The sequence below is a fragment of the Carlito syrichta genome, unplaced genomic scaffold, assembly GCF_000164805.1.
Source record: "Carlito syrichta isolate Samal-C Ts95f unplaced genomic scaffold, Tarsius_syrichta-2.0.1 Scaffold305878, whole genome shotgun sequence".
Taxonomy (NCBI): Eukaryota; Metazoa; Chordata; class Mammalia; order Primates; family Tarsiidae; genus Carlito; species Carlito syrichta.
This window is the reverse complement of record NW_007249974.1, coordinates 396,322-422,310: the sequence shown is the minus strand read 5'-3', so window position 1 is coordinate 422,310 and position 25,989 is coordinate 396,322. Positions and strand designations below refer to the sequence as shown.

At 35.1% G+C, this 25,989-nt stretch overlaps 1 long non-coding RNA gene across 1 annotated transcript in view; it reads left to right on the top strand.

Annotated features, from left to right (window-relative positions):
• Nucleotides 1–3,663: 3,663 nt before the first annotated feature.
• Nucleotides 3,664–25,989, top strand: part of LOC103265196 — a 33,281-nt gene continuing 10,955 nt past the window's right edge. Inside the window, exons 1-3 of the long non-coding RNA XR_504620.2 lie at nt 3,664–3,939; nt 9,933–10,027; nt 18,040–18,106. This is a non-coding gene — a long non-coding RNA (uncharacterized LOC103265196). The remainder of the gene's footprint in view (nt 3,940–9,932; nt 10,028–18,039; nt 18,107–25,989) is intronic.

Here is a 25,989-nt window from a genome sequence, read left to right as displayed (position 1 = left end):
GAAAGAGCACTCACCCATGTACAAGCAAATGATGTGGGTTTTCTCTTAACTATTTTTATTTTCGTAACTTTTTTAAAATTTGAAATTATTTCCAAATACAAGGCCTTGTTTAAAAAAAATAATGTCTACCCCAGAGAAACAAGACCAATAGGAAAATAAAAGGAACTTGAAAAACCTATAAGCAAATTGTTTTTAAAACATTCACTAATGTATACTGTTTTCAAGTTACTGTTTCAAATGTTTTCTGCTTCAAGAGTCTGCATTCTTTCTTGAAAGATGAACAGACCTATAGCTTTTACTGTTTTATCTAAATAAGTTAAAATATTGAGGCCACCCGGGCTCGGTGGCTCAGCCTGTAATCCCGCGCATTGGGAGGCCGAGGTGAGTGAATTGCCTGAGCCCGTGGGTTCAAGACCCGCCGGGGCAACTTAGCGAGACCTCATCTCTATAGTAAAATCAAAAAATCAGCCGGGCATGGTAGCGCGTGCCTGTAATTCCGGCTACTCGGAAGGCTGAGGCGGAAGGATCGCTGGAGCCCAGCAGGTCGAGGCTGCGGTGGCCGGGAGCGGCCACTGCACTCCAGTCTGGGTGACAGTGAGACTCTAACTCAAAAAAAAAAAAAATTGAGGCCATCATTCCATCAGTTTTAGCTTACTCATTAGAAACAGCAGGAGCGGAAAAAAATCATTGAAATTACAAGACCTCTATCCTCCACACCACCCATACTTACCATTCATTTGCTGGTGACTGCATAGCAGTTTCTGAGAGCAAAACACCAGATTTTAAATTATGACTTCAGTTCTATTCTTATAACAAGTAAAGAGTAAACAGAGACACAAACTGGCTGGGCAGAAGGGGGTAGGAGAGATGATTAACTCTTTACTGAAGAAAGCAGAACACTTCTGCTCTAATTGAGTACCTAAATAATTTAGTTCTTACTTCTTATAAAGTACATCACTTTGTGGAGTATTAAAGTTCCAGGCAGGAATTCTTACTAGTTCTGTACCCATGAATTTGATGGTCTAAAGTATAAGCACTTTTCTTTTTCTTTGGAATTTAACTCGGGAATTTGCACCCTCTTGTGGTCAAACATAAAATTCTTAGTTTCAAAAGACCATTTTTTTTTTTTGCCCAATAGGCTCTTTGTTCTGGCATAGGAACTACTGTATGTTATTTGAGTTTTTCTCCCATGTTAGGGAATCAGAAAGCTTTCATGAAGGATTATTGGTTTATTAAGTAAGATTTTAAACAAAATTGGACTTAAATCTTCTAAAAGTGACCTCCACATAAACTTTAGTCTATGCAAATAGAGATAATAATCGTACCCACTTCATGTTATATGAGGATTCAATGGGAAAATGCATGTACATGTTTAGCACAGTGCCTGACACACAGTAGATCCTCAATAAATATTATCATTTCTCAATGTCATCATCACTTTGAAATTCTCTTGACAGACTATATCTAGAAGGGGACTAGATTAAAAATTCCACAGTGTGGAAACCAGGTTGTGTTATTTACCTATTTGTGAAGTTAGTACAAAATTGCAAATAAGTTCCCCAAATATACCATTTATCCAGACTTCCCCTAGCTGATTCTCCCCGCAAGTAATGTGTGTGTGTGAGTGTGTGTGTGTACATACACATTATTAATTTTATTTTAAAGATGTGGGGTACAAATCAAGATTGAGTATACAAGTGGTCTAGGACATTATTTTTTTAAATACAAAGAATATGTGATTATGTATAGATGTTAGAAATTTGGATGGTTTTTACTTTCTTTATATTTTAGTTGGGCCTTTTTTTTCTTTAATAATCAGAAAAAGCAATAAAATATTTCAATTTTCACATATTATTCTTATGAAACGATAAAATAAGTTAACATCCTTCCTCACCTAACAGGAATCATGATTCAAATTTGGCAAAAATCATTTGTCAGACTGATTTATCATTTTAAGGAGTTCTTGAACAAAAATGCTAACCTCTAATGGCTCTAGCTATAGTCAGACTTTTAAAACACCCATTAAAGAAGTCATTTTAAAAGATCAGTGTTAATTACCGACTCACAACAATAATTAATATTTACTAATATGCCAAGTACTGCTGAAATGCCTTTAATATATTAGCTCACTTATATCCTTACAACAACCCAAGGAAGTGCTAATATTACTGTTTTACGACAGGTCCAACAGATAAAGTAATTCATCTAAGGTCACAGCTAATAACTAGCAAAGCAGGGATTCAAACCCAGGCAGTTTGGTTCGAGTCCACCCCACTAAAGCAGTGCACAAAAGTGCCACAAAGACTGAAGGCCAATATACTACTCTGCCATATTACTTCTCCATGACCTCAAATTGCTAAAATCTATTTCTTTTCCTTCTTCAAAAATGCAAACCATGCTACTATTCTCCCGTTTCCTTACTTATTAGTACTTTAGGCACTTCTACATCCATTGTCTTATTTAACCTTCACAATGAAAGTATTAAAACACTGACAACTTTATCATCACGTATTGTCCTATCATAGCGCCCAGTTTTTGAAGGTAGACACATTTGCCTAGATTTGGGCTTCTAATTACCAACTGTAAGACTTTGGGGCAGGTTTCTTAAGCTGAACTTAACGTGTCCTCGTCTGTAAAATGAAAATACCTACTTCTTAGGGTTGTTGTGAGCAATAAACACGATGAATCCCTAAAGCATTTATTGAGCACGGTACCCAGCACAGTACACACGCAGTACGTAGTAGTTGCTACAAGTTTATCAATGCATCGCATAACAGAAGCCCATCTTTATTGGATTGTTCATTAACACACCATTAAAAAACAATTACCTACGTGACCACCCCAAAACTGCTCATTCCTAGCTCCAAAACCGAACAGAAAGTTTAAGACGGTAAGCGAAATTGGGTTCTGTGGGAACCCCTTCGCAACAGGCAGTTCAGGACAGGGGAGCGGGGTTCCGGCAAACTTAACCCACCAGTGACTCCAGGCCGGCGCGCACACGCAGCCGAGGAGACGGGAGGAAGCCACGCCTCCTGTGTGTGCTCAGGTTGGATGTACAGCGTGTTAGAGAATGGCCCGGGCTGTTGCATCTGACAGATGCGAACACTAGTCCCCTTCCTTGCTCACTGTGCTGCCTGAGGCAAATCACGTTTCTGAGCCTTGGTTTCCTGGTCTTCAAATCAGAAAAAATTAATAGCGCCTACCTCGTAAAAGCTGTCCTGAGGTTTAAGTGCGATCGCTCCGATAAAGAATTGGTGAGCGCAAGAGCTCTACACCCTGGTGGGACTGTTTTAAGTGCACGTGTATCCCTACCCATGGACTCAGACCGTTGTTTGCAGTATAGACACTGGCTATAAGACATTTTTATTTTCGCCGAAACTGGACCTTTATTTGTTGACCTCGAACAGTAGACTAAATGCCTGTCGACTCTGCTAGATATCTGTGCATCCTCGGGCCCACAGTCTCTGCAGTCACTCCGCCTCCGCTGCTGAGCAAGGCGGTGCACGCACGCGCAAGATAAGAAGCAAGTGGACTGCGACCGAGGAGGAAGCGAAGGTAGAGCCGCGAACGATGATGGTTCTGCGCATGTACATGGCGGGGGGGGGGGGCAGTGGTAGGGACGTGCGCATGCGCACCATTGTCGGGCAAACCAAAGGGGGGGTCAAGAGGCGGTATTGACAGCTGTGGAGGCAGCCCGCGTTCCCGGCATGCCCCGGGGCGGCGGGGTTGGCTCTAACGAATTTGAATGAGGAGCCTCAGCGCTTTCGGCGCCATTTTCGAGTGATGCCTGATCTCATCAATCTAGCGGGAGAGACGGGCTAACCTGTCCGAGAGTATAGCACCACTAGGACTCCGCCGGAAAAAATCACTAAAAAAATCGCCAAAAATTACTCGGATCAAAGGGCAGTCGGCGGAGCTTCGCCAAGGTTGGCGCAGTCGGTAAGAGTGAAGAAGTAGCAGAGCGGGACTCGGGAGGTGGCAGTGGTGGAACCCGCAGGCGGAGGGGGGTGCAGGGAGTGGACGCCGGCTCTGCCCTCACTTGAGTCGCGAAGAATCCCAGGAAGTAGGGTTGGGGTGACCGGGGCGTCTGCGAGGGGGCTGCGGCGGGCGGAATGTGGCGGGAGCGCGGGGAGACGGGGCCGTGGGGGGAGGGGAGCTGCAGTTTGGGGGGGACGCGGCCCGGCTGCGACGGAGCAGCCGCCGCCCAGCGGATCTGTCAGCAAGACCCCCCGCCGGGGCCGGGCGCGGGGACAGCGCGCGGCGGGGTCTCCGCGGGCCGCGGCGCCTTGACTGGAGCGGGGGACTCGCGCCCCTCCCCCATTTCCGAACCCGGCTGCCTTTTCCCGCAGTTTTCCCGGCCCGCTGAGGGCCGTGTGCTCCTGACAGGAAACTTACGGTCGGTGGGAGATTCAGGACCCGGAGCGGCGGGTGCCGCCGGCCGGTCGTGCCTACCACCACCACCTCGTCCACCTCCGCCCCCGGCCCCGACCGGCACCCAGCCGTCGACATTGTCTCGGGACTCTGAAGCGGGGGTGCCGCGGGAGCGAGAGTGTCCCGAGCCCTCGCCGCCTCCCCCGCGCGCCTCGGTCCCCGGAGGTCGCGGGCGGCGGGCGGCGGGCGGCGGGGACCGCGGCGGGCAGGACCGGCTGTCGGAGGGTGCTGGGTCTTGGGGAGGATGCTGGGCTCTCGCTTCTTGACGGAGGTTTTTGTCGTTGGCCCTCGCAGCGTTGTCCTTCGGGGGTGTTGGTGGGTGAGATGAAAGCTGGGGTTTCGAGCCGGCGGTCTCCTCCGAGTCGCACTTTTCTTAGAAGACTTTTTCCTTCTCCAGTCTTTGAAACATGTCGCAAGGGGAAAAGGCAGTCTCTGAAACTGTTGGTGTTCTCCTCCTCCAAAAGTCTTCACCCGCACAGCCTAACGGTAATCTCTCAATCCCCACCTTTTCCTGGGAACTGGCTCCGGACGCCGGGGAGGAGGGAGGGGGTGATATTTGTCTTTCCCTTTAGGGATTTTTTCCCCCTCCTTAGCCGTGGTTGCTCTCACTTCTTCCTCCGCAACTCTTGATGCTGTGAGCCAGTGACGGCTTTAGCTTTAGGCAATACTTTATGGCATCAGATTAATTCCGCATTACAGCTCTCTTAGATCTTGAGTCCCTTTCCGCGCTGAAGACACCCCTGGATTAACCCTTTGCGGGCGCGATGCTCCGCGTGTGGGGCGCGCGGCCCCGGCTTGCAAATGTTCTGGGGATGCTTTCTGCAGCCGCTGTTCTTTTGAGTTGTTCGGAAAGAGGAATAACGCTTCCTGGGAGCCGCAGGGACACATTTCTTGGATTGCCTGCCGACCGAGTCTTTCCCCCTGGAACTATGTGACGAGTGATTGATTTCTTGTATTTCTATGAAGAAGGGGACCCGCCCTCACTTAGACTCTTTCCCGGAGGAGGATAGGAGAGCGCGATGCGATGTTTTTCAAATTGTATCTAACGGAGCTCCCAAAACACTGGACTTGTTACCCCCTGATTGGCTGGAAGGAAGCGGGACTAGGGGGTTTGAATGTTGAACGCTAGATGATAATTCTCGGCTTTCCGAAAAATTATATTTGTAGTCAGAGAACCACGGAAATAATTACGAAACGTTAAGACAAAAGTTATTTTTTTAAAAATTGGTGTTGAATAGTTTTTTTCTCTCCTCAATAAAGGACTTTCCGGTGGTTCTAAAATGTATACTAAAAGTAAAACTGAAAAGGCTGTTTTCAAAAAACTGTATTTCTGCTGGCTGAAATTACAAGACTTTGTATTTGTTCCTGTGTATTGTTTGAAAACTGAGTAAAGGATTTAGTTATTTTCCTTCGATAGGAATTTTTCATCTCAAACCACATATATTTGTTGAATGCAGATTACAGGAAATTTGTTTCTTTTATTTTGATGATAAGAAAGTTGAGTTTTCTTAATGTTAATGAATTGACTTTTCTACATTTTCCGTGAGAATTGAATACATTTTTAAAACTTTTCACATCTAATTTAAGATAACATAGATTTTACTAATTCAGTTATTCCAGTGAACTTTAAAACTTTAATTTACAAGACATATATGTTAATTTACACAGTACAACAGGTAAGTAAGCACAGGTGCCTATATATATGATTTCATTCCTTTGATGCATTCATTATGAGGAAATATATTGGATACAACAACGTGGATGTATTGCATTTTATCTGGTTGGTTTTCAGTTGATTTTTGTTTAATATTGCTTGCGACAGCCGTCAATATATTTTTATTTATTACTAAGCTTGTCATTCCATTTAATTACATCGTAATAAAAGGCGAGTGGGGTTTTCAAAGAAAAGCGGTTCAAAAAAGCTCACTGATAAACAGATAGCTGTAGATGCTTTAAGAAAGAATTGTTTTAAATTTAATAGGATGTATATCATTTTATGATTAGTAGTTAAAATTTTTATATATGGTTTATATTTTCTCACTAAGTCAAACATGCATTGTTAGAAAATACTCAGAAAAATCTTCTGGCTTTTATAAATCTCTGTAGGGCTGTAAATGTAATTTATATTAATAAGTAGAATACCTGAGTTTATAATTAGTACTATTTTGTATTGCTTTCAAAGCAAGACTTGTGATCACAGAACCCATGTTCATTTCCTTTTTTCAAAACTGTTTATTTTGGATCATCTCATGAAAATTTCATAAAAGGTGCTAATTATCCTCTCTATAAAATTTGATTTAATGAAATTATAGGAATCTCGTTGCTATTTTAAGTGTAATTATACCTAAAGTACTAGACTAGAGGGTTTTACCTTTTACTGTTGGTTTTGGGTGTTTTGTTTTATTTTTTTTTCATTCAAATTATGTGACTCAGAGTTTCTTGGGGAGTGGGGAGCAGCTTTTAAATTCCACTAAACTGGTTAAATTTAACTGTATTTTTTTTTAGCGCTTTTGGTTTATGGGATTTTTGTTTGTTTGGAGTTGATGGGTAAAGAATTGTTTTGTTTAACAATTCATTTTTAAAAGAAATGAAGGATTCCTTTATTTAAAATATTCACATAAAGCTTGAGAATACACTAGCTCCTAAATAAAATCCACAGCATTCAAAATATTTTTATGTGATGCTACATAAGAGAAAGATTTTGGTTTTGGATTTGTGGATATGTAGATATAAGTTCCAACAGATGTATATTTTTTAATGTTTACATGCACTTATCCGTATTTCTCTGTAGAAATTGATATTTCTGCTTTATTTCCTCTTATATTGTAAGGATTAGAAAAGTCATTTATTACCACAGGAAAGCAACGTTGGGAAAAAGTATTGCTACAACAGCTCACCTCTTTTAAAAGCTATATTTACACACTGTGAGGGAGAGGGAAACAAGAGAAGTTAAGGTATCAGTCTTGCTGGTAGCATTGATTTTCATTTGTTTGCCCATCAAACTATTTTTTAAAAATTTAAATAAAAGTGAAATTTCAGGCTTTTTTTAATGCTGCTGACTTGTCTTAGTTGTACGTTTACAAAATGTAGTCTCAGGTGTTTGTATGTTATGCTGCATTTTTTTCTAATCAGATTAATATCAATTTTAATATTAACGGCTGCTAAGGATGAAAATTTCAAAGTAACTTTCATATTCTGGATTCCTTGTTTTCATCATGCTTTGTGTACTCCATTTTTGTTTTTTGTTTTGTTGAGACTGGTGTATATCTTTGTTTGTTTGTTTATTGGTATGTAGTAAGTAACCATCCAGAATGTCACAGAATACTTCAAGCCAGAATTATCGGTCAGTTGATTTGGCTTAATGAAAAACAAAATTCCCAAAGACAATATTAGATATTCTACATGACACATTAGCTTTCTTCTATTAAGAAATCTATTAGATTGCAAATTTATACAGTTTCAAAAGATATTCTAAAAATCTGTCTCCCTCATCTTAAAATTGACTCTTATCTTTTTTCTTTTGTCTGATGAAGTTTGCTAATCCCTGCATTGATTTTTTTTTCCTTAACCCCTTTTTAGTAGAAATAGATTATGAGTCTGATTATAACTAGAAAATGCATCTTAGAATTGTCATGTTAGAGTATTCATGTAGTTTTGTGGGGTTTTTTTGTTTTATTAATTCAGCAAACTTTGAAACATTGTGTGCCAGGCAACTAATTTTGGCATGCAATTAGAACTCAAAAACTACGACTTGCTGAAATTTTGCAGCCCCAAATCTCCTAAGACTAAAGGGAATCAGTAGTAAAATACCACTTTATTTCAAATAAGCCTTGAAAATGAGATTAAGCATTTAAGTTTTAGAAGTGACAGCATTAGAACTTTAAAGCTATGACTGGCTTAATAAAAGTACATTGATTTTAGAATATCACATTACTGTTTGTTTATATAGTAATCTGATTATTTACAAGTACAAATGACTATATAGATCATATAAATATTGCTTTCTGATGGGAATTAATTTTTTTTAGGAACCTGGAAGTTTTTTTGGTTTTTTTTTTTTTTTTTTTGGTCTCTATTAGAGATGCTTTTAAGACTCTTCCTTTTTAAAAGATAAGTTCAAAGATCGAAACTGATATTTTATGTATATATACTTGAGTTTTATTCTTAGTATTTCTTATCAAATTATGAGAAGTTTAATATACTTTTGTTTAATCCTGCCTTACTTCACTAAAGAATATTTTCACTGGAAAGGCTTGTAGTGGTTTCTAAGTATAAAAAGTAAGCTATATTTTGAATAGATTTGAGTTTTACTATTTGAAGGTTTTTTCATATCTTTTTTTTACACACTGGTTTGTTTATTTTATGTTTAAATCTCTCTTCCTTTATTTGTATTTTTTTGTCTCCCTACTATTTAAAAACTTAATATTTGGCATGTAGTACACTTTTTTTTTTACTGTTTTCTTTTTATGATTTTTAAACTTACGATATCTTAATTTTCAGAGTGCTCAAATATATCTTTAAAGGAAGACTATGTAAAAATGATTTTAATTTTTAAAATGTCATGATATTTAGATTGATGTTTATGAGTTACGTATGCTTGTGTGGTTTTTGTCATTAGACAATCAAATATTTGGCAGCAGAGGAATAAAGGTTTTTTGGTTTTCATTTTTTTCTTTTCCTAAGCCATTCTTAAATAAAAGTGGAAAACTAGTTCAGGGCATTACGATTCATATGTAGTACATTATAAACCTTTGGTAGTTTAATAATTTAATAGTTTCATATAGTTGATTGTCACTAAATCATTAAGATTCAGAAAGGTGAAGTAAATAAAAAAGCCACACATATATATACACATTCATTTGTAACTTAATTCTACTTGGAAAATTTTAAAAAACATTTGATCCAGTAGTGGTCCATTTATTACTTGTCAATATTTGTTCAAAAAATAAGTTACACATTTTGATCTGTTAGAACTGTGATGTATTAAAAGATTTGGAAAGGTTAATATTTTTCACTTAGGCTTGACTAAAGACTAAAGTTGAAAATAGTAATTTCTGTCATCATTAAAACGTTTATTAATTTGGGAAGAGTATTAAATTTTGTCTCTGCCTCGAGTAATTTTTTAAATTGTGTAGTTTTAGAAGCACAAACTATATTTCTGAGATTTTTTTTCCTTATGAAGTCCCCTTCTATCAGTCCTCTAATATAACTCTCATTCACACTGCTTTGAAAATGAATGCCCTAAAGAGAAATGAAAGCAGAAACATATTAATCTGATTTGTTTGAAGAGGCTTCGGATGATAAAGCATATCACAGGTGTTTCTAATCAAGTTATTTCTATTTTAAAACATTATTTTCAAGTTAGAGCTTCTTTGAACATAAGCGAGATTGGGGTCATTTTGAAGACCTTACCTCTGTGTTCAAGGATCAACTGTGGAACTGCAGGAGATGGAAATCTGTTGAGTGTCTTCATTCTATAATACATGACATTTTTATTGCAGGTTTTGACCCGTAGGAGAGAGCCAGTTCTGGAGAACAACCTAACTTCTTTGATTGAATACTCACATAATGCATTGGAACATGATAGGAGATTAAGGTATACTAATGAATGTTAAAAGCTTATAATTTTAATTTTATATCTTTGCAATGTGATTAGACTAGACAATTGGAAAAGCCAAAACTTTACATAAACTAAAATCAACAAATAATTATTAATAGATAGAAATCCTGTGAAGGGCCAAAACTGAGTTGCCTTGGTTATTAAAACTCCAGATTTAAAAAAATATACATACAATTGATGTTCTCATCATCTTGTATTATAAGGTCCAACTCCAATTGAATTTATTTATTCCAAAAATAAGTATATATAGTCATTTTTATTTTCTTGACACTGTTAATACAATGTAGTAAGAAAATAATTAAATAGTGGACTTTTCATCTTATAAAAAAGAGGGTTTAAGTTTAAATCAAATGGAATTTGGTGCTTGTCTGATAGGTAGAGTAGTGGGTAGAGCCTGCAAAATTAGATAAGATTAATAAGAATATTTTAGGCAATATTAAAGTATTCCAAGTACAATCCTAACCAAAAGCAGCAATGTGGTTGAAACTGAAAAACCCACTTTCTTAAGCAGAAACTACTAGTATCTTACTCATAGATATTCTGAGTAAAATATTTAAGTTGTTCATATCAAAAGTTGCAGTCTCTAAAAATAAAATTGTAGAATGCCTAAACTTCCAGTTACTTTTATTGTCTTAACCTACAGAATACTTTATCACAGAGCCACTTTAATGGCATATTGGTTTTTTAAAATTTTTTATCATTTTAGTTGAAAATTTCAGATAGTATTTAACTAATACAATTGAACTTACTGAACAGTATTACTAGTGTTACTTGGTTAATTCTTTCATTATTATATTTTATCATAATATATATTTTAAAAAGCTATTTGCTAAATACAGTGAGGTTTACTAAAATATAACATAGAACAATTTTTAAGATTTTTTTCACCTAAAAATATTTATATAGTCAAAAGAAATTCCAAAGGTTTGTTTTCATGAGAAAAGTATAATTTAGTCTTAAGAGTAAAGTGTAATTACCATCGTGATCATACAACCTCTTTCAACTTTAAACAATGTAAATTTTTTTTTAAATTCTCATATGTGTTTAAGAATGTTTGAAGATACATATCAAAATATTAAAAATTGAAATTTGATATTTCTATATTATTAGATATTAGATAATCCAGGAATGTGAATTTATTAACAGTTGAAGTTAAAATGTTAACATTTGATCAATATCAAGGTTTAATATAAGAGTGAAGATCCAATATTTTTATATTGGTGTCATACTATAAGGTGGTGGTGGTTTGAGACAAATAGAAGGTATAGAATGTCTTCATATGTTTTATTTGAGAATGTTATGAATAAACAGCTGAGTTTGAATAGGATGAAAATAATAGTTTTTCTCCATTGACTTAACCAGTGAATTTCAAGTTAGAGAACATTAAGTTGAAAAGTGAAAAATATGGTTACTTGAACGTATAAAAAAAATCTCAGTTCAATTTATCACTTTGAAAGTATCAAAACTTTTTGTTTAGACACAAATAATTTGGCATCATATAATTGCCCTCTCTATAGTTATATACTAGCTTATAAACGTCTAAAAATGTAACTAAGTAAATAATATCTAAAAGAATCAATATAGAGAGTAACAGGTTTCTAGTATTTGGTCAGTTCTTACAGGGTGAGAAACCTTAACCTAATTAGTAGTATGTGTTAGCAATTGAGGCCAATTAACAAAGGCTTCAACTATGCTGTATGATTGGCTCCCTTTTAACTGCCCCTTAAAAGGCATTTTGTAAAGATTTTCATGTTTTAAATTTGCAAACTTGACTATCTGTCTTTAAATAAGCTTTATATGTGATTCACTATGTCAAAATTTGGGAGAAAAGATTCGTTGTGTTAATGTTTGTCCTTTTTTTTTCAGTGATAGTTTTGTATCTCATATGTTCAGTGCTTATATATTTGAATAAGTGCATTATCAGAGTTAAATAACATTTTTTTCAGGAAAAAAATCTTAATTGTCTCTAAAATATGGTTATACTGTCACTATTGAAATAGTAGTTTTGGGGATAGAAAGAATATTTTAATAAACTAGAAAAGAGATAGCATATCTATGTGTGAGGGAATTTAAAATTATTCATTGTCAGTGATGTGTAATCCTAGCTTATACGGATAGTTTAAGCAGTTTGTCAACAATTACAGTTTTCTTTAATAGAGATTTTATATGTTACTGAGGATTTGTTAGATAATAGGTACAATTAACTTCTTAAACAAATATTTTTAAAGTCTTTATTGGAAAAAATTTTGTACGTGTTTGTATTTTATGTGGTTTTCTTGAACTAGCAATAACATTCTTAATCTATTTCTATTTTTCTTTTTATAAGACTTAATGTATCAGAATTATGTTTTCTGATAGGCATTTTTCAAAAGACTATATTTAGTTAATATAAAGGTTTAAAATTTTTATTAAATACATTTTAAAGTGGAATTTCTATTCACAGCACCACAAACCAACACATTTGATATTTCATTAACATATATTATTTGGTTTAGTTTTACTTTACTATTTTCATGGTTAGTCACTTAGCAGAGAAACATGCATCATGTTTCAAATGTGGTTGCTGAAACTGATTAATCCCACTGGTTAATAGTTTATTAATCCATTACTATTTCTAAATGTCTTAATTTTTAAAAATCCTTTTTTAATGTTTGCCGTCTTTTTTATTGTATAGCTTTCATACTAAATAATTATTTATATTTAAAGTTAGCTTGTGATCTAAAGAATTATTTTTATAATTAATATTTGTTTCTCACTGAGCTGCTAAGCAGAAAAATTCCTTTTTCAATTTTTATAAAAATAAAACATTTGAGTTTTTTTGTTTTGCAAAATATGATGTGAATTTAAAATTTGCTGCTATTCCATACTTTTATTTTTAAAAGTCTCAAAGTTGGCCTTCTTGACTAGGTATTATTATTTTATTTAAATTTACCAGCCAATCCTAGCCTATGTGTGGATTTTTCTTATTAATAACTTATAGATGTTCTAATTTTTCTGAATCAAAAATTGCTTAAGGTGCTGAAAGATGAGTTGCATAAATTTCAAGTTGTAAGTCTATAAGTAGCATCACATATTTACAGGTAATTTAACAAATATTTCTATTTCTGTTATTTATCAATTGATATTATACACTTACCAAGTTTTTAACTTTGTGTAGCACATTTAAAATAGATAAATTGCATGTGGATTTTTTTAATGGTTGGGATTTTTGCAAAAATGATAGTGGTTAAGCTTTTAATTTCTTTGCTAGTAGTATCTTAAGTCAAACATGGTGTTGATTAGATGTTGGATACCTGGGAATTAGGAGCATTTTGTAAACAAAATAAAGTGTTTTTTTTTTTTAATTGGAATTTGACACTTTCTTATTTTCCAGGAGAAAAAGTAAGGAAGGTGCTATCTTTATGAATTCACCATGACACTAGTTAAAACTCTTCAGAAAATTTTTATAATTAAGCAATTAAATCTAAATTTACAAGGTGAAGATTATTAAATATGGTGTAAATTTTTTTCCTTGGATATATTATAGATTTCCTTTCTAATCAAAACACCAATTTTGTCTTTTCTTCTCCTCTCCCCACCTGACTTTTTTAAATAAAAAATTCCTTAAGGAATTTTATCATACAGTGATGTAAGCAGACCTGGTAGGTGAGTTGAGCTAAAACCATTTTTTCTCTGTGTTAATTGCATATTCTTTTCTCAGTTTGCTTTATAAGAAGCAGCAGCAGCAGTGAATAAACAAGTTATCACCACAGCCCTTGTTCTTATCCCTTACAGCTGGGAGCAGCGTCTGGGAGATCGCTGCTGCTTGTCAGCTGTTGTACAGAATAACATCAATATGCAATAATGGTGACCACAGGAGCCTGCACCCATTAGTTTTTACAAACCGGGTGGAAAGGGCCCAACTATCAGTGTGCCACATATATAGTATAGAGAATACATTGTGTGACAGAAAGGTATTTTCTTCCCAGTGCAGCATAAAGAGAATAGTGGAAGCTTGTGGTTCTTAGACTCTATTTTTACTGTTTTCTCTGTAGTTTTACTTCATTTTATTTTTATTCACTTAATAACATTTGTTAAAATGTAAAACTGTCTTGCTTTTGCAAGTATGGATAGTATGTTTCGTGTTTTTTTTTTTCTTTTAAGCTGGTAAAATTATTAATAATCAGTTGCTGATACCACAAGTTAGGTAATATATTGAGGAAAGAAAATAAAAGTTGGCTATAGCCACACAGGAGCGTTTCTTTCACTTTGGGGCCATATTCTCAGCCCATATTATCTTTGTTTTATAGCCTAGTCTAAGCAAAGCCAAGTTCTTATTGATTTCACTATAACAAGCAAAAAGAAAACAACATTCTATATTACTTAGTTTTGTAAATAACTAAAACCAAAGGAGGCCACAGGTTAAAACTTATGTCTATTTTTTCTCATAATTCAGCTATTTACTTTTTCTATTATTTACCATATTTACGATTTCTCATTATTAAAATGTCTTTTTTCTGAACTTTTTACCTGGAAAATTCAGTTTCTAAATTTTTTTGGAAATGGCACTTTGTACTTTTAAATAATATAGAAGAATGTTTTTTATTTTACAACTTGAATTTGCCTGAATTTGTATAACCTAAGCATGCATATATTTTTCTCCTCTCTTATATATCTAAAAACTTTCAATAGATTATAGTTATAAGGAAGTGAATATTGGATTTCTATTAAAACTTATTTTGTAGAATTCTTAGTGGGAAACTACACATGGCGTTTTGTTTTAGTGTAGAAACCTCATGTCCCAAAAGTCTCACATTTGCAATAAGCATTCTTTTTAAAAGGTAACCATAGGTTTTTCTTCGTCATCCTCATTAAAATCACTCCTGATCACTCCCACTCTTACTTAATATCTTCCTTTACCAGACAAAGTAAACTAGGAATATTAGTTCCCTGTTAATATTGCTAAAAAAAAGTTTTCTTGGGCAACCCCCTCAGGTCCCCTCCCACTGGGGGAGCTTTTCTGTCCTCTCAAAAAATCCTGCTTTCAAAAAAAAAAAAAGTTTTCTCATAGTATGTGCTTAATTATCTGATATAATAAATGAGCCCACAACCTGTTCTGGCATTATACATACTTAACCATAAATATTTCTTTTTTGTTGTTGTTGGCTAAAGCTAGGTTTCTTTTTTCTCTCTCTTAATATGTTGATACAATTTAACAGGCAATGTATTAATAACTTTTACCTCTTCTTAACCAAAAAATGAGTTACATAATCTTTCTACACCCTGTTTTGACCACTAATTACTGCTTAGTCTGTGGACCACCTGTACTAGAATAACCTGGAATAAAATATTTTTCTATAACTGCTAAATCAGAATCTCTGGAGATGAAACTCAGGAATTTGCTTTTTTTTTTTTTTTTTTTTTTTAACAAGCTCTAAGATTTTTTTTTTTTTTTTAGGAACACCACATGTGAGAAGCATTGCCCAAAATGAAATGGGGAAGATTGTTCACAATAAAGCATTTACCTTTCCTGCAACTTCCCACCCCGCTTTGGTCATCTTTGGTTTAAGCTCAATGTTTAATTAGGAATCTTATTATTTCTATAATAAGAGTTCTAGATTGAGTCTTGGTATTTCCTCAATCATATGAAGAAAATCAGTGTTTTCAAGGCTTTATTTTTGTGCATGTACCTTGGGCCACATTTTAGTCTCTTCTATTTGTCTGTAACCTATGTTAGACCCACACTTGATGAAAACAGAAGCAATTGATTATTTAAAAAATTTTAAATTTTTCATCTAGTTGGTAGCTATTTTTCTTAAGTGTACTTCCAAATATTGGAGGAAATATAAAAGGGAAAGTTCATATGCTGCCTGTGGGAGCATTTAGCAATATCCTAGTAAAGTTGAAGGTATAAAAGGCTCGAACCCAACATCATTTCTGGATGCTCTAGATAAACAAGTGTCCATAAGTTTTTTTGGCTTTTTTTTTTTTTTTGAGTTGGAATCACTCCGTTGCCCAGGCTGGAGTGTAGTGGCACACTCATGACCACCCCAGCGCCAACTTGCTAAGTTCCATTCATCCTTCTGCCTCAACCTTCCAAGTAACCAGAACTACAGGCACATGCTACCACGCCTGACTAATTTTTGATTTATTGTAGTGACGAGGTCTCGCCAAGTTGCCTGGGCAGCTCTCGAACCCGCAGGTTCAGGCAATCCACTCACCTCAGCCTCCCAAGGTGCTGAGATTACAAACTGAGCCACCAAGCCCAGCCATAAGTCTTGTTCGGAGATCATTCTGTCACCCAGACTGGAGTATAGTGGCAGGTTACAGCTCATCACTGCTTTGATGTTCTGGTTTCAGGTGATCTTCCCTCAGCCTTCTGAGTAGCTGGGACTGCAGGTGTGTACCACTATGCCCAGCTAATTTTTATTTATTTATTTATTTTTGGTAGAAACAAGGTCTTGCTATGCTGCTTAGGCTGGCCTTGAACTCCTGGGCTCAAGTGATCCTCCTGCCTCAGCCTCTCACAGTGCTGGGATTACAGATGTGAGCCACCATACCCAGGCTATTTTTATTTTTAACAGGAAAAAGATTGAAAGCAGTGTGAATGTTAAGCAATAGGAGAATGGCAAATTGTAGCATAGTCATGTGATGAAGTGTATAGCTATTAAAATGAGAAATGTATCATTATAGGTGTATATCCTACTTCAGTAAACAAAAAACAAGTTGCATAAAGATTACATGCAATGTAACAATTATATAAAAAATATGTATGGTATACCATTTGTATAAAGTGCGAAAGCAATGATACATATTGTTGAAATAATTGAATTTGTAATAGTGTAAAAACATGTATAGGAAAAAATATCAAATTCAAGATTGTGATTGTATCTTAGAGAGTGGAAAAGAATCAGATTATAGCACACTAGGGACTTCAACTATATGTGTCATTGTTTTTCTTCAAAAAAAATCTAAGCAATCATAGCAGAATATTATAATTCAGTAAAGCTGGATTTGGGGATTCAGGAATAGGATATAGAGATTCATTTTTATATTCTCTTGATTTTTCTGTTGATTTTAAAACAAATGATTTTGACATTTTAAAAATGTGCTTTTTTGTGAGAAGATATTCTGCAATATAATGTACCCTTGGAGTGCCCCATTAAGAGAATGGATGAGTTTGTTGTATTCTTTCTATTCTGTATCTTGTAGTTGGTGTCTATGGTGTAAAAACTACACTTTATAATCATGGCCCACAGAAACCAAACATTTAACCAACTCGAGTTACTAGGATATCTTTAAAAAGTATTTTATTTTTAAAGATGAGCTGTTGTATGTTTCCTTTGTGTACTGACTTTTAATCTTTCCTATTCTTGTAAGTAAAGAATAACTGTGGTAACAGTTTCCCTTTTCTTATCACTACTCTGTTTTACTTTTTGATTCAAGCAATTTCACAACTGTATTTTTTTGTAGTTGTTTTGACCGTAGCATCATAGTATATTATTTTCAGATTCTTTTATGCATTTTAAGCTCCAACTTAAGCTTTGTATTTATACTCTATATGTACTGTATTACAATAGAATTCTTGGAATTGTGCGATATACAATATATGGGTTTTTGATTTGGGAATTGTATATGTATGTGAAAGAGAAGGATTATTCAATTTTAGGATGTGATCTTGAATTTATCTTAAAATATCTGCAACTATATGGTGTCCTCCAGACACTGAGTGTGCTGTAAGTTAGACATTGAAGTATGAATATTAATTACACTTACTTTTTTTACTTAAATTTCAACAAGGCAATAGTAATAGAAAAGGAAATTTTCAAACTAATGATAAGGCACTGGACTAAAATATGTGTAAATGCTGCTGGATGTTTATAATCTGTGATTATTCTGTGCTGTATAAGGATCAGAAAACAATAACTATCAACCTTAGTTGAAAATGTTCTGACATATAATGTGATAAAAAAATTTTAAAGTCTTCCCTTTTATTATCTTTTTCCTAGATTTAATAGTGGTAAAATGAAGACTATAATAAAATAATCCCTTGCTTAGCCCAGAAATTCTTACCTTGTAAGTATTCACTCTCAGTTTCCCTACCATCACTATGAGAAGTTGTTGTTTGGTGTCATGTTTTAGTTTATTTCTGACTTTTTTTTTCTTCTACTTATTCTAGTATGGTAACTTCTAACCCTTCTAACCCTGTACACACTGAAGTTTGATGTTAATTTAATCCAGTTTAGGGCAAGAATAATGCCATTGCCTGTAAGTTATCCATTTGGGGAAATATTTTATAGCTGGGCCATATCATTTCTAAACCTGAGAATCACAATTTTGAGCCCTTTTCCTTCAAAGGAATTTATAAATAAGTAATAGTCTTTTTTTATTATTATCATTATTTAGATTTATTGATCTATGGTTTTATAAATTGAGAGCATCTTTTCCACCTGATAGTTTTTTTTTTATTTGTTTTTACATTTCATTAGATTACACTTTAGACTTCTCTGTGAGGGGCTTAACATTCAGCTGTTAAAACTTGAGTAGATGGGGAAAACAAGAAGACAATCCCTTTTCCTTCCTTTTATGTATACACATGCATACTACTTTCTTAGAATAAGAAACATTTTTCTCTGATCCATTTAACTTCTGAGAAACTTGTAAGTTCTAAGGGGCTAATTCTAACAGGTTAGCTGAAACTAGTATTGTACCCCTAGAAAAACTCAGAGTTTTTGTCATGTAAAATGCACAAGATACTTATCTCCCTAAAAGTATTTGAGACCTAAAATCAGTTACCAAAAGCTTAATTTCCGTCCATTCCTTGAGCTTAGTCTGCACCTCTAAAGAAAAGAACCTCTAGTGCAAGACTTTCTTTTCTTGATGTTAAGACATGGCTCTATTTAAATGAAACTAGTATTTCAGATGCTTACATTATCTCACAATGATTCAAATAATGTGTATGTGTAGGAGAGTGATCTTATGATCATAGATGATCAGCTACTGAACTCATTAAGTAGTGAGAATTTTTAAGGGAGGAATCATTAAGTATTAAAAACTGTTAATAATAATCCAGTTTGCAAAATAGTAGCCAAATGCCACAGGAACTTTCTTTTTCTAGTTTTCTCTTTATAATTTTTGTCTCTGGAAAATTAGAATGGAAACATTTGTACATCCCTAAAGAACCCTGTAATCCAAACTTGGGTTCCTTAAGCTTCTTCAGCCTTTCTTTTAAACTTTTGGAAATCTTTTTGATTGGTATTGTATTCTATAAAATGAAGGGCAGTTTACTTTTCAAAAAGAAATAGGTATAATTTAATTTCTAACATTTATAAGCATAGATTACCTCACATTCTTAACTTCATTTCATCTATAAAAATTTCGAAGCAAAAAAAAAAAAAAAATTTCGAAGCAGTCTTCTGTGAATACTCTTCAGCAGTATTTAAACTTAGGCGATTTGCCATATTTCATAGTTGGAATTTTTTGTGTTGCGTGTTTTAGGTAGTATGCCTGAAGTTCCCTTTAATCTTAGATATTAAAATGGTAGTGTTTCTAATTAAACAGTACCAGAAAAATAGATACATAGTAATAGTAGTCAGTGATTCTCTGTGATTATGTGTGTCACCCATTCTCTAACTTTTTATTTGTGTAATGCTGTTGTTTTTTAATATGGGAATTTTTTTCTTAAGCTGTTTATTCATGGAATCTGGAGGTTCCAGAGGTTGAAGAATAGTAGTGTTCGTATTTTTAATGTTATCAAAATTAAACAATGGTGATGTTTTGTGTTTACTTTTATAAACTGAGTAAAGAGATGGAATAATTTTTAAGTTTGTTTTTCAGTTTAAAGATCTAAAATTTTTGTCGTGTAACAAAAAATTCAGAAATAATTGTATGTCTTTTCTTTTTTCTCTTTTTTCTTATTTTTACATTTAAGTTTTTGATACATATACTTAAATTATATATTTCTGTTACATGAGTTTAAAATAACCAAATACATCATTTGGTGCTTTAAAAAAATCTTTAGGTGCATTGCCAGCAGTTAAGAGCATTACACCTATCTTTGAAATAATCTACAACAATAAAAATCTTAAGACATTGGTTTTATAAATAGAGAAACAGATGATGAAGCAGAAAATTCACCATTCAGTGCTGCCGGTGTTAGTCCTGTAAACAAAAATTATGAAGATAAAATTCTTCCTAATTCAGGAGATTATTAAAGTTAGATGCTATCAAGAGCTAGGCTAGTAAAAAGAAATTACAGAAACTATTTCTCAAAAAAAGACTAGTAAACAAGATAAGTTTTTAGAAGGGTTATCAAGTAAGCAATAAAATAACAATGGTATGTAACCATAACAAGCTACAAATATTGTGTTGTTAGATTGTAAATAATATAAATGTAGGACTTAATGACAGTACTGCAAAAAAAAAATCAGAATGCTTTACTCAGTAGAGCAGTAAGTAATCAATGATACAGCAAATGATATAAAATCCGTTGTGCTTTTAATAAGACTGTAATGATATATCATGCACTAGACATAGCTCAAAATTCTATTTTTTATTTACTTGTGATAGAAATTTACTCTTGTGTAAATTGCTGTATACTCATCAGGAAATTCTAATTATCTTGAGTAATAACTTATATGGGAATGTTTCTGGGAGATAGGAGAAAAACAAATTTTTCTTTTGGCAGTTGAATTAGTGGTGCAAGGTGTTATAATTCAAAGCAGAAAAATTCATAAGATATCACCTACTGTCAGCATTCAGTGGCAAAGAGATGTTTTATAAATCGATACGATAAATTGCCATTAATTTAGTGTGTGTGTGTGTGTGTGTATATATATATATATACACACACACACACACACTCACACACACACATCAAATCGAGGCTCATAAGTTGTGTACATAGGGAAAATTCGCAATATGCTACAGCTGTTTTTCAGTCATTGTTCAAATAGCTGCTGTTTTTAGAATTAGACAACATTTAATCAAAATACCAGGTGTTCCTTGTCCTTAAAGTCATATGTTTGTCATATATATGTTTAACATGATTGCATTAAATCTAAGCTTTCATGTTTAAGCTATAGCTATATTTCTGCTGTCAACAAATTATAGCCACAAAATTTGAATTTTAGTGTCAAAATTATAGAAAGGGTTTAGGTTCGTTTTCCTATCCTGAACAAATTCTCAGCTTCACAATGGATAGATAATTCAAAGCAGAATAGTAGGGAATTTTTTATTTATGAAGTTACTTGCATGTCTTCTTAGGAAAACAAAAAGCAGAATTTAGCAGTATGAGGCCTGGTTTAAATGGAAAGTAAATGTACAGTCAGGTACAGTGGCTCACACCTGTAATCCCAGCACTTTGGGAGGTGGAAGTGAGAGGATTATCTGAGCCCATGGGTCCGAGGCCAGCCTGGACAACTTGATGAGACCTCATCTCTACAATAAATCAAAAAATTCACCGGGCGTAGGAGTGAGGATCCTATTCAAAAATAAAATAAAATGAAATAAACATGCAAATTTAATGAACTCTGGTGTAATAAGGATTTCAAGTTATAAGCATAAATGCAATAATTAACATCCCCAGACTATTATTCTTGCCCTAATCTACTATTCACTGGTCTGAAACTTTAAGAACTCAATTTCCATATAAAAACAGTAATAAATTGAATATGGAATTGAAATATATGTTCATTTGTCAGTAGTTATGCCTGACTTTTTTGCATAGACTATCCGCTTCACTTTTCCTGTTATATCCAGTATGCATGCTTGTTTTTATATTATTAAGGCAAACTTCTTTAAAATATCTTTGATAATCTCATTTTCTCATAGTAAAATTATTTGCAGCTTGTGAGAATGAAATGTTGATATGTTTAGTAATATGTACTACAAAAAATGTTGTAACTTTCAAGTACTCTACCACTGGTCAGATTTCAAAACCTAAATTTAAAATGTATAGGAAAGCTGGGCTCGGTGGCTCAGCCTGTAATCCCAGCCACTTAGGGAGGCTGAGGTGAGTGGATTGCCTGAGCCTACCGGTTCAAGACCAGCCCTGGCAGCTTGACGGGACCTCATCTCTACAGTAAATCAAATAAATATTATCATGCATTTGTATGACTATTATATACTTACAAATTTTTAATTTACAATAATTTGTATTCATTAATTTATTTTTCAACTCATTTATTCCATTTCAGAGTTGTGGGTAGTCAGAGCCTAACTCAGAAGCTCAATGTTCAGAGTGAGAACAGGTTGCCATTCTATCATAGGGTGCACTCAAACATACACTCACACTCACTCATACTTGGACAATTTAGGCAAACTGGTTAACTTAACATGTACATCTTTGGGATGTAGGAGGAAACTGGAATACCCAGAGAAAACCCACATAGATTTGGGGAGAACATGCAAAGTCTGCACAGGCAGTGGCCTCAGCCAGGAATAGGATTTTTTTTCTTTTCTTTTTTTTTTTTTGAGTTAGAGTTTCACTCTGTCACTCAGGCTGGAGTGCAGTGGCATGCTCACAGCCATCACAGCCTCAACCTGCTGGGCTCAGGCCTTTCTTCCACCTCAGCCATCCAAGTAGCTGAAACTACAGGCATGCACTACCATGCCTGGTTAGTTTTTTTATTTATTGTAGAGATGAGGTCTCACCAGGTTGCCCAGGCTGTCTCGAACCTGCGGGCTCAGGCAATACTCTCACCTCGGCCTCCCAAAGTGCTGGGATTATAGGTGTAAGCCACTGTACCTGGCCTTTTTCTTATCAATATTAAAGCAAAATGATAAAAATTGAATAAAACAATGTGATTTGAGGACCTTCTATATATAACTTTGTCCTTTGGTCTTTGGTCTGTCTTCTAAAAATAGTTTTTATATGTTTCTCTAAGCTGTATATACCCAGGTATTTCCACACTATGGTAAATAATATGAATTCTAGACCACTAGTATCCTGGATACTCCACTTTGAGTCTGCTACATTTTGTTAGTATTCTATTTAAAATACTGTATATAGCGCTGAGCCCAATATACTTAATGTGGTCAAGGTATAAAATACAGTGCATCTCTTATCATGAGGTACTTTTATAATACAGACTGATTGCACTAGCTTTCTCTTTGTTATCAGCACTATTGGTTCATGTTGAGCTGCAGTCCACAGAAACACTAAGTATATTAGAATTTCAAATCCTATTGTAAATTTAAATATGCTTATAGAAATTTCTGCTGTATTCTATGTTTAAAATGCAGAAATTGACTATTGCACTTAGGATGATTTTATAGTTTAGGAGACTTGACTATAATTTTTATTATTATTATTATTATTATTATTATTATTTTGAGTTGGAATCTCACTCTGTAGCCCAGGCTGGAGTGCAGTGGCACACTCACAGCCACTGCAGCCTTGACCTGCTGGGCTCAGGTGTTTCTTCTGCCTCAGCCTTACAAGTAGCTGGAACTACAGACGCATGCTGCCACACCTGACTAGATTCTGTGATTTATTGTGGAGATGAGTTCTCACCAAGTTGCCCAGGATGGTCTCAAACCTGTGGGCTTAGGCAATCCTCTCACCTCAGCCTCCCAAAGTGCTGGGATTACAGGCTGAGCCACCATGCCCGGACTAATTTTTAAATATTTTTATTAAATGCAATAATATCTTATGTAACCTAATGAACTGATATTAAAACACTTGTAAGAAAAAAATATATATCTGAACAAAAATGTTATTCAAAATAAAATTAGAGCTGTAAATCATTAGCTCTAATTAAATTATTATATATTTAGTATTTACTGTATTTTAAATTTTTTTTTTTTTTTTTTTGAGTTGGAGTCTCCCTCGGTCGCACAGACTGGAGTGCAGTGGCTGCTCCTGGCCACCGCAACCTCGTCTGCTGGGCTCTGGCGATCCTTCCGCCTCAGCTTCCGAGTAGCCGGAATTACAGGCATGCGCTACCACGCCCGACTGATTTTTTGATTTATTGTAAAGATGAGGTCTCGCTGCCCAGGCAGGTCTCAAACCCACGGGCTCAGGCAATCCACTCACCTCAACCTCCCAAAGGCGCGGGATTACAGGCTGAGCCGCTGAGCCCGGCTTAAATTTTTTATTTAACCTCTTTCACCTGAGGCAGAAGGATCACCTGAGCCCAGCAGCTCAAGGCTGTGGTGACAGTGAGCGTGCTACTGCACTGCAATCTGGGTGACAGAGAAACCTCTACTCAAAAATAAAAATAAATAAATAAATCCCTTATCTAAAGAAAGAAAGAAAACTAATGATATTTAAAGATTCCCATTTCTATTCAAGTTGACTTCTTAAGCAAGGCATTTCATTTACTCATTTTTGTCTCACCTTTCAAAATGACTGTTTTCTTAGAAAGTCATAAGAATAATGTGTGTGGTATATCAAAAGCCAGTAGAAATAATTAAAGACTCACAGCACAACATATACCACCAGACTTGGAACTATGACTATTGTATAAAGAACAGTAACTGAATAGTTCTGTCTTATAATTTTTTTTGTTTGGATGAGGGGAGCACTTTCCTTTGATTCTACTCTAGCCATTAGGGCTCTTTGTATATCTGTCTAGGAAAAATGTCTTTTCTTTTAGCCAGCAAACTAAAAAACCAATTTAAAGGATTGAGACAAAATGATATTTCCAATGGACTAAGATATAGGAATAGAGCAATGGCATGGGCTATATGAGGATAGATTGCCTCATGGCTTGCCCAGTTTGAATGAAGGGATAGGTTTGAAATAGGGAAACTAGGTGTCTGCCCAGCACAGTACTCAATAATGAGAATAATTTAAAAGTCTGTATTCAGAAGGTCTTAGTGAAGGGACAATTCAATATCAACTAGAAGGGTTGAAGTGAGAACCCACCAGAGAAGATAGACTTAAATTGCACTTAAAGAAGGAATACATGGAAAGGGAATTAATGAGTATTTTAACCTTCAGCCCATAGATACAGCTTAAGGAGGAGAAAAGAACTGGAAAAGAATTTATTATTGTTATCAGCATCTTAGTTCATCAGAGGCCTTGAAAAATCACTCAGTGGGAGAGGATTACCCCTGTACTCAAATGATGAGTAATTTTATTTGTTCTACTTTCTACTTATCCAATGGCCACAGTAGATGATGCTTCATCAATCTTCTGTCCATTCATAACTGCATCATTATGCTTCTCTAATATATGGACCCTTTTTTCCTAAATATATAACCACCATACTTATAACACACTAATCATTAACAATCCCTTATTATAATAGTTTCCAGTTCCTGTTAAAATTCTTTATTGTTTTAAAAAGGTCCATATATTGTATTTGATTGCCACTAAGAGAGAATAACAATGGGCAAGTATGCATAACACAAAAAGGAGTAAAAAAAGATAATGTATCCAAGAAGAAAAAAGGTATAGTAGGTAGCATATATCAAACTTTATATTATACTTTTGGGGGGGGGGGTCAAGGTCTCACTCTGTCCCAGGCTGGAGTGCAGTGGCACATGCCAGCTCACCTCAGCCTCAGCCCTCCAAAGTCAGGCGATCCTTCCACCTCAGCCTCCCAAGTAGTTGGGACTATGGGTGCATGCCACCACGTCCAACTAATTTTTGTATTATTTGTGGAGATGAGGTCTTGCTATGTTGCCTAAGCTGGTCTTGAGTTCCTGGGCTCAAGCATTTCACCCGCCTCAGCCTCCCAAAGTTCTGGGATTACAGGTATGAGCCACTAGGCCTAGCCTATATTACACTTCTTGACAAACATTACGATATACTTATAATTTGATCATATTTAGGGAGTAGTCATAAAAAAATTTTTTTTTTTTTAATTATGAAGTTGTGGGGTACAGTTAAGGGTTAGGTATACAATTGCATTTCATTCAGGCACCCTGTTGATATGGGGTGTTTCCCTGTTCCCAGACAGATATTTGCTACTGTTAATCCATCTCCCTCCCCCCACATAGTTTCCCAG